This window comes from Danio rerio, chromosome 7 (assembly GCF_052040795.2).
Source record: "Danio rerio strain M-AB ecotype USA chromosome 7, GRCz13ab, whole genome shotgun sequence".
In the NCBI taxonomy this organism is placed as follows: domain Eukaryota; kingdom Metazoa; phylum Chordata; class Actinopteri; order Cypriniformes; family Danionidae; genus Danio; species Danio rerio.
In genome coordinates, this window is record NC_141027.1 from 36,587,215 (window position 1) to 36,595,031 (window position 7,817).

The 7,817-nt window shown below is 36.8% G+C and overlaps 1 long non-coding RNA gene across 1 annotated transcript; it reads right to left on the reverse strand.

The window, feature by feature from the left end:
* Positions 1 to 4,387: 4,387 nt before the first annotated feature.
* Positions 4,388 to 7,100, reverse strand: LOC141375400 (uncharacterized). The gene is made up of 2 exons (XR_015495953.1): positions 6,807 to 7,100; positions 4,388 to 6,029 (listed from the first exon to the last, which is right to left on the reverse strand). It is a non-coding gene; the product is annotated as an uncharacterized LOC141375400 (long non-coding RNA).
* Positions 7,101 to 7,817: the final 717 nt, after the last annotated feature.

The window sequence follows — 7,817 nt, forward strand, 5'->3', positions numbered from 1 at the left end:
TTAAAATTGAATGACAATTTATTAGTCAATAATGACATTGAGATTGTTCTGTGATAATAACAGCTGTTTGCATACAGTAGCTTCTCAGTGAAATGTGTTTCTCTGAATATTTGGAGTTTCCTTGAGAGCTTCCCTTGGCCTTCGTCTGCGATTTAGTGCTGATGCTTCCCCGACAAGATGTGCAAGACAGTCATAGATTTGTTGTCAGTTGCATTTGCAATTTCATTTTGATTAATCACCTAGCCCTTATTGAATCTGATTCCAAATCTGAATCGTCCTAAGGTTTATAAGTCAGCGTTTTCCAGATACAAAAGTCTCTGTGATTTCTATTTTAATTATAACATTCATTTTAACATTTGTCTCTATTTCAGAGGTCGCCACAGTGGAATGAACCGACAACTATTCCAGCATATGTTTTCCGTAGTGGATGCCCTTCCAGTCACAAGCCAGTACAGGGAAACACCCAATCGCTCATTCACACACTCATAAACTACGGCCAGTTTAGTTTACCTAATTCACCTACTGTATACCGCATGTCTTTGGACTGTGGGGAAATCTGGAGCACCCATGCTTACACAGGTGAAACATGCAAACTACAAACAGAAATGCCAACTGGCACAGCCAAGACTCGAACCAGCAATCTTCTTGCTGTGAGGCGACAGTGCTGACCACTAAGCCATGACAGCATATCTTTACATTTTGAGAGCTCACACCAAAATTGACGTTTAATTGTAAACATGCTGAAAAATAGAGAACGGACTGTAAATGCCTCATGATATTAAGTCATCAGCTGTTTTCTAACAAACCTTTATGTGCTGAGCTCATATTGAAGCCTCTCTTCAACATAATCTTACTCCAAACAAATATTAATGATAAAAATCATAATGATACATTGAAAATTGAAATATTGCCCCAACATGTCATTTTATAATAATGTCAATATAACGGGTGACATGGTGGTGCAGTAGGTAGTGCTGTCCCCTCACATCAAGAAGGTCACTGGTTCGAGCCTCGGCTGGGTCAGTTGCCATTTCTGTGTGAAGTTTGCATGTTCTCTCCAAGTTCGCTTGGGTTTCTTCCAGGTGCTCCGGTTTTCCCCACAAGTTCAAAGACAAGCAGTACAGGCGAATAAGCTAAATTGTCCACAGTGAATGTGTGTGAATGAGTGTGTGTGGGTCTTTCCCAGTGAAGTGTTGCAGTGGGAAGGGCATCCGCTGCGGAAAACATGTGCTGGATAAGTTGGCGGTTCATTTTGCTGTGGTGACCCCATTTAAATAAAGGGACTGAGCCGAGAAGAAATGAATGAATATGATGGTAAATATTTCCAACACAATATCACGGCAATTCGTAACTTTTTCATTTAGTGGCTAATTCGTATGAATTCGTACGATCTAATTCGTACAATCTAGTACGATTTGCTTATCCCCCAATGACGGTTGGGTTTAGGGGTGGGGTTAGGTGCCACGCCTCCTTTTTAAAATCGTACAATTTCATACGACTGAACTCGTACGAATTCGTACGAATTAGCCACTAAACTGGCAAAACGTAAAATACTTACGTTTTCTCGTGAGATCAGGCTGATATTTCACATGTCACAGGATTGCCTAAAAGTAGCAAATAATTTATAGAATGCTAAGTTGCTTTTTGCACAAACATTATTGTGCATGAGCCATTTATAAATGCAGGCCTAAAGAATCTATCTACCTTATTTCTTAAATATATGTCTATGAATCTATGTCTTGTTTGAAAACCTCTTTTGTGTTTGTGACTGACTAAAAAGAATATTCAATCTTTAATCTTCGTTCAAGAATCGAAACCCACATCAAGCTGCATGATGCTGATTCACTAAAAGGACCAGTTTGTAAAGTTTGGAATTAGGCTTGTCTTGCTGTTTTCAATTTAGTAAAAACAACCAGTTCCTAACAGAATAAACTTGGAAATCAAACTTCACTGGTCATGATAAACGTTTCAGGTCTACAGTATAAAGAACCTGATGAATCTAGATTGGAAATCAGGCTTAAGTGTTTATACTGTTTTGTGTTGATTCATTTGTTTAAAGCATCAACTAGCAAAAAAAATCTATTGTGGTTCTGATTTTACTGAATTTTTTAACTGACTATAAAGTACTATAAGGTTCTAAGCTTGGAAATCAGACTTCACTTACTGTTTGCCTTTTTTCTAAACCATTAAACAGAATCGAGGCAATGCAGTGGCGCAGTAGGTAGTGCTGTCGCCTCGCAGCAATAAGGTCGCTGATTTGAGCCTCAGCTGGGTCAGTTGGCATTTCTGTGTGGAGTTTGCATGTTCTCCCCTCGTTCGCGTGGGTTTCCTCCGCCTGCTCCGGTTTTCCCCACAGTACAAAGACATGCGTTACATGTGAATTGCTGCCTAAATTGTCCGTAAAGTATGAGTGTGAATGGATGTTTCCCAGAGATGGGTTGCAGCTGGAAGAGCAACTGCTGCATAAAACATATGCTGAATAAGTTGCCGGTTCATTCCACTGTGGCGACCCCAGATTAATAAAGGGACTAAGCCGAAATAAAATGAATGAATAAACAGAATTGAATGTCAAGATCTGATTTAAGATTTGATGGTCGCTCTGTATGAATTTTCTCTAACTAAACTAAACTAGCTTGTAAATATTTTTCAATTATATATGACTTCACTGTTCACACAGCATGTTTTTGACTAAAATAAACCAGAAGAACCAAGCTTGGGAATCAAATTTTACTGATTTCACTGTATGTTTTTGATTCGCTATAAAGAATGAATACCAAACTTTACTGGTCAGGCTTTTTGTTTTTGATTCAAGACCAAGTTTGTAAAAGTAATTTGCTTGGGAATCTGACTAAAATGGCTTTGCTATATGTTTTTGATCCACTCTAAAGATTGTCAAACTTAAAAATTCAAACTTCACTGTTTGCCTTGTCATTTGTTCTGCAATCCGTAGAGTCAAAAGAACTTCATTGTGATCAGGCTGCATATTTCTGACAGCCTAAAAAAAAAGCGGCTCAAGATAACATGCTTGGGAGTCTGACTAAATCTGAATATGATCGCATATTATATTTTGAATGTTCCCTATAAAGAATCGGAACAGTCAAGCTCAGAACCTGGCCGTCACTGATCACACTGTATGTAATGCTAACCTGCTATTAAAAACAAATTTATTCATTTAATAACATAAACCGGATATCAGTTTATGGATGTCAAATGTCAAATCTCTTTAGACGTATAGCCAATGTTTGACCCAGAATCATGAAATCCTATGCATGGGAAGCAAAACTATAAGTTTTGGTTCACTGAATGAACATAAATATAGTCATTGATATTTACTGCAAATCTAAAGTGAAAACAGCAGTTTAGTTCTCGAGTGTGTGAAATAGCTATTTGCTCTTGGTCAAGCACAATGCACGACAACACACCAAAAGAAGCACAGAAAGAAATGTAGGAGAGAGAGAGAGAGGTGTTGGAGGGTGGTATGGCATTAGGTCTTGATCTTATTAGCGGTGATTGGTTTTCTCCGACCTCACACTTGGTTTGGGCTGTAATTGCCTCTGGCAGGACTGGGGCTGTAACCGTGGCGATCGGGGAGAAAAGTGCCATGCCTTTGTTTGCGGCAGCCGCCACATGGTGTTGTGTGTGGCATCAGCTTTGGGGAGATGATGGTTATAACCGTGGTGCTGCCTTTTAAAATCATTTAATAGGGAGTCGTTTCACAGGCATGAGCTCTGAGGCTTGGGGGGAAAAGCAACATCACAGAGAAGGAGTTTATAAGTTCACGCCAGGAGAGAAAAGTGAATGATAGAGAAAGGCTGCCACCTGCTGTTCATGAGCTAAATGGCTCCAGGCCGGGTACGTATTTTTCTCCGCGAATATATTAAACGCTTTCAGTTCATTAAGAATTTAATTTTGTTTTCTAATTTTCTCAAAGGGGTGTTTTATGAAACACAAGACTTTATTAGAAATTTATTTTATTTTTAGTGACATTATTTTTTTATACATTCAGTATCTTGTTTTTTATTTGCTCTTTGCAAATAAGCTATAAAATACGCTCAATTTAAAATTCTCTGAATTCATATTCTTGTTGACTTGCTGATATTTAAAGTTACACGAAAAATTACACGAATCGTTACCTACCTTCGAACATACCTTCAGCTCGTCTCACTTTTTTCCTGATGACCATTGTTATAATTTAGGCAAAAGCAGTTGACTGCAGATGCCCGTCGAATAAAAAGTCTACTGCTTTTGCCTAAATCACACTTAAGTGCAGCTTTAAGTAGACGAGCTCGCTGTTCCCCTACTGCGTTAAGTGTCTAGTTTAATTTAATTCAATAATCCCGATAAATGAAATAAATCCCTTTTGGGACACCCATCTTTGGTTAGGGAGATAATGCGAAATGAGGTTCGGAGAGAAAAATTAGGACATTATGGTTGATTGAGCTTTAACAAAAAGAGGAAATATTAATACCGAGATATCCTTTATGTTTATAATTTTCGTTTAATGAATGGGCGCATCCGTGTGGAAAAAATAATCACAGGGAAAAAATGGAGGAGAGTAGATTGTTAGGAGCTTAGTTTAGGAACGAATTAACATTTAATCCAATCCCGATGCAAATTGTTTCACTTAAAACTTTTCATTTCGTTTTGTGTTATGAATTATGCTTTTGCGTGTGTTTCAACAGAAGTCTGTGCATGAAGCTAATAGAAGCCAGTGTAGGACTGCTTTCTGCTGAACTTTGAACAGAGGTGTTCAATAGAAAGAAATGCATACAATGTAGGCTATAATAAAACGTTTAAGCAGAATATTTGAATTCATTTTGAGGGAACTGCAAAGCTAATAATAATCATGTATCATTGTGACATATTTAAATAAACTGTTGTTGTTGTTGTTTTTTACTGTAGCCAAGATTTCCAAGCACCCTGTTGCCATGTTTTATTACCAAGTCTTGCTTAGGCTACAGTTAACAAATCTATTGAGGTATAACACAAGACAGAAAATAATAGAATTTAAGTATGAACACCAAAGTCTTTTCATTAGGACATTTGCTGTTGCCTAAATCTACGGGGTGGGTAAAGTAACAAGGCAATATACTGGCTAACCTAGTAGTCACTGGAGTCAAATGCAAATAGTAATATGATGAACAGTATGTAGGTATGTAACCTATGAAGATATTATATTTTCTGCTTCCATAGTACAAGCATTGGACACGAAAGGCAGCATATACCATTTCAATGCAGTCATGTCATTGGCCCATGAACATTTCCTGCTTGTTATCAAACTAGCCAATTTCAGAACTGTAACAAGAGGCAATTCAATCCTAACTTAATGTTAAAATAGCTATCATAACATTATTTATAAATATGTGGCTCCTTTTGGATTCTCAGAAACTATAGAAATTAAAAATGTAAAACAGAAAATATGTTGGAACCATTGTTTTTGTTTACATCCATCAAAATGGTCTATATTGTATTACCAATAATTCTAATGTCTGACTCGGCCTACTAGGATACTTTTTATCTACCCTCTAAAACACAGGTGTCAAACTCAGGTCCTGGAGGGCCACAGCTATGCAGTTTAGTTCCAACCCCAATTAAACACACCTGATCAGACCTATTAAGTCCTTCACTCTTGTTTGAAACCTACAGGTAAGTGTTATAGCAGGGTTGGAACTAAACTGTGCAGGGCAGCGGCCCTCCAGGAAGTTTGACACCCCTGCTCTAGAAGAATAAAGACAGTAGAAGTATAGACCATTTCAATGTGATGTCATTGGCTCTGTTAACAAATTTAATAACTGTAACAGTAGGCAATTCAATCATGACTTAATGTTAAAACAGCTAGCATTATTTATCAGTGTGGCTCTTTTTGGATTCTCGGAAGCTCTAGAAATTAAAAATGTAAAACAGGAAATATGCTGGGACCGTTGTTTTTGTTTACATTCCTCAAAATGATCTATAGCAGAGGTGCCCAAAGTAAGGCCCATCGGCCTAAGTTGGCCCATGATAACCTTTGGTTTGGTCTGCCACCCCATCTGAAAAGAAAGAGAGAACGATAGGGAGTTGGTTGGGAGCAAATGCCTTTGACAGAGATCGTCATTTTGAATTTAACGTAACCTTTTGTTTCTTTAATTGCAGAGCTACAAAAAAAAAAAAAAAGCCAACTAAAATTAAATATCTCATTTAACTGTTGTAAATGAATCAAACTTTTAAATTTTAAATATTGTCACTTGATAGAGGACAATGCACAAGACATTGGCGAGCAAACCATTGCAAAGGCAGAAGCAGCTTGACTGTGCATTCAGCATTGAACTCTATTGTGTTACAAATGGGATTGTTTATGTTTTTGCTAAAATACGTTTATTATAAAACGTTCAAAATGATAATGCATCATTAATTAATATGTTTCAAGCAACATATTCTAGTTACTATTAAATTATAGCAAATAAATTAGGAAATTAGCCATTGCAAACTTAATGTAATATGGTGTATTTAACTTCGGCCCACAGCCCTAATCAATTTGGTTTTTGGCCTATATAGTTCTATCTATAGGCCTGTATAGTTCTATAATCACAAATTTTCATCACAATGATGTTAATTTGTTATTCCAAATAAACCATATCGTTATAGTAGGCCTAGTTACAGAATATTGCTTGAGGCTTGATACAGTCGGCCCCTTCAAATGTAAAATGCTGCATTACAGCGCCCTCTCGTGTCCAGAAGCCTATCCTTCAGGCCATGTTTACGTTCAATATTCAGTTTATAAGCAATATTTCCCCCTAATAATTGCCTTTCCAGAGAAGGTTACTTACGACGTCTAGTTATTGATTAGGACTGGCAAATATTAACGACGAATACATTAAAGTGCTTTGTTGTTCAGGCATCTCATCTCTTGCACCGCTCAGATGTGGACAGGTGCTCTCGCTAAGTAATATTGAATGAGCTGTCCTTGAGCATCTGTTCTTCCACCAGCTCTCAGAGGTAATCACAGTAATGGACGTCTAACTTATCTACATACACACATAAATAAATATGTTTCCGAAGAGACTCGCTGACTAATCAATCGCGCTTCTGGCTGCATCTGTTGTTGGAGGTTTTTAGGAAGTGCAGCGGAAGACGGACGTTAGGATCGAATTCTGCAACCAATCAGCGGACAAGCCGCTCACCAGGTACCCCGGATTCTCAAGATGAAAATTCACATTAGTGTACTTTGTTAAAACAAAAAGGTATAATCGTTTTATAGTTAATTGTGAAAGATATATTGTGCAGATTTCCCATTGATGGTTTGCAGCTAGAAGGGCATCCGCTGCGTAAAACATATGCTAGATAAGTTGGCGGTTCATTCACAATATGTGAGGTAAGCATGCCGCTGAGGGTCGCATAAAATTTGGGGGCCCCCAGTAAATAGGCCTATCTTCATTTTAAGTAAAAAAATTTAGAAAAGACAGTTGAATTATATAAAACAGCAATATATAAATAAATAAATGAATGAATTAATAAATAAATAAATAAATAAAAACACAAAGGCTGCACATTAGCTCCATCACTGGAATTGAAATATAAATAACATATAGAAAAAATAAGATACAGAACTGTAATCAATACATTTTATATGGCTACATTTAGTTTACATGATTGGATTCTTGAATTATACATTTTTCTTGAAGTGGCTGGTCTATAAAAATATAAATTGCATAATTAGTATTAAAGTAAAATAAAAATGGACATGCACATGGCTGTTAAATATAATACAAAGTAATTATAATGTTAAGTTCAAATTATTTTAAATATCTTTTATTTATAATTTCTAATAATGTATTGTA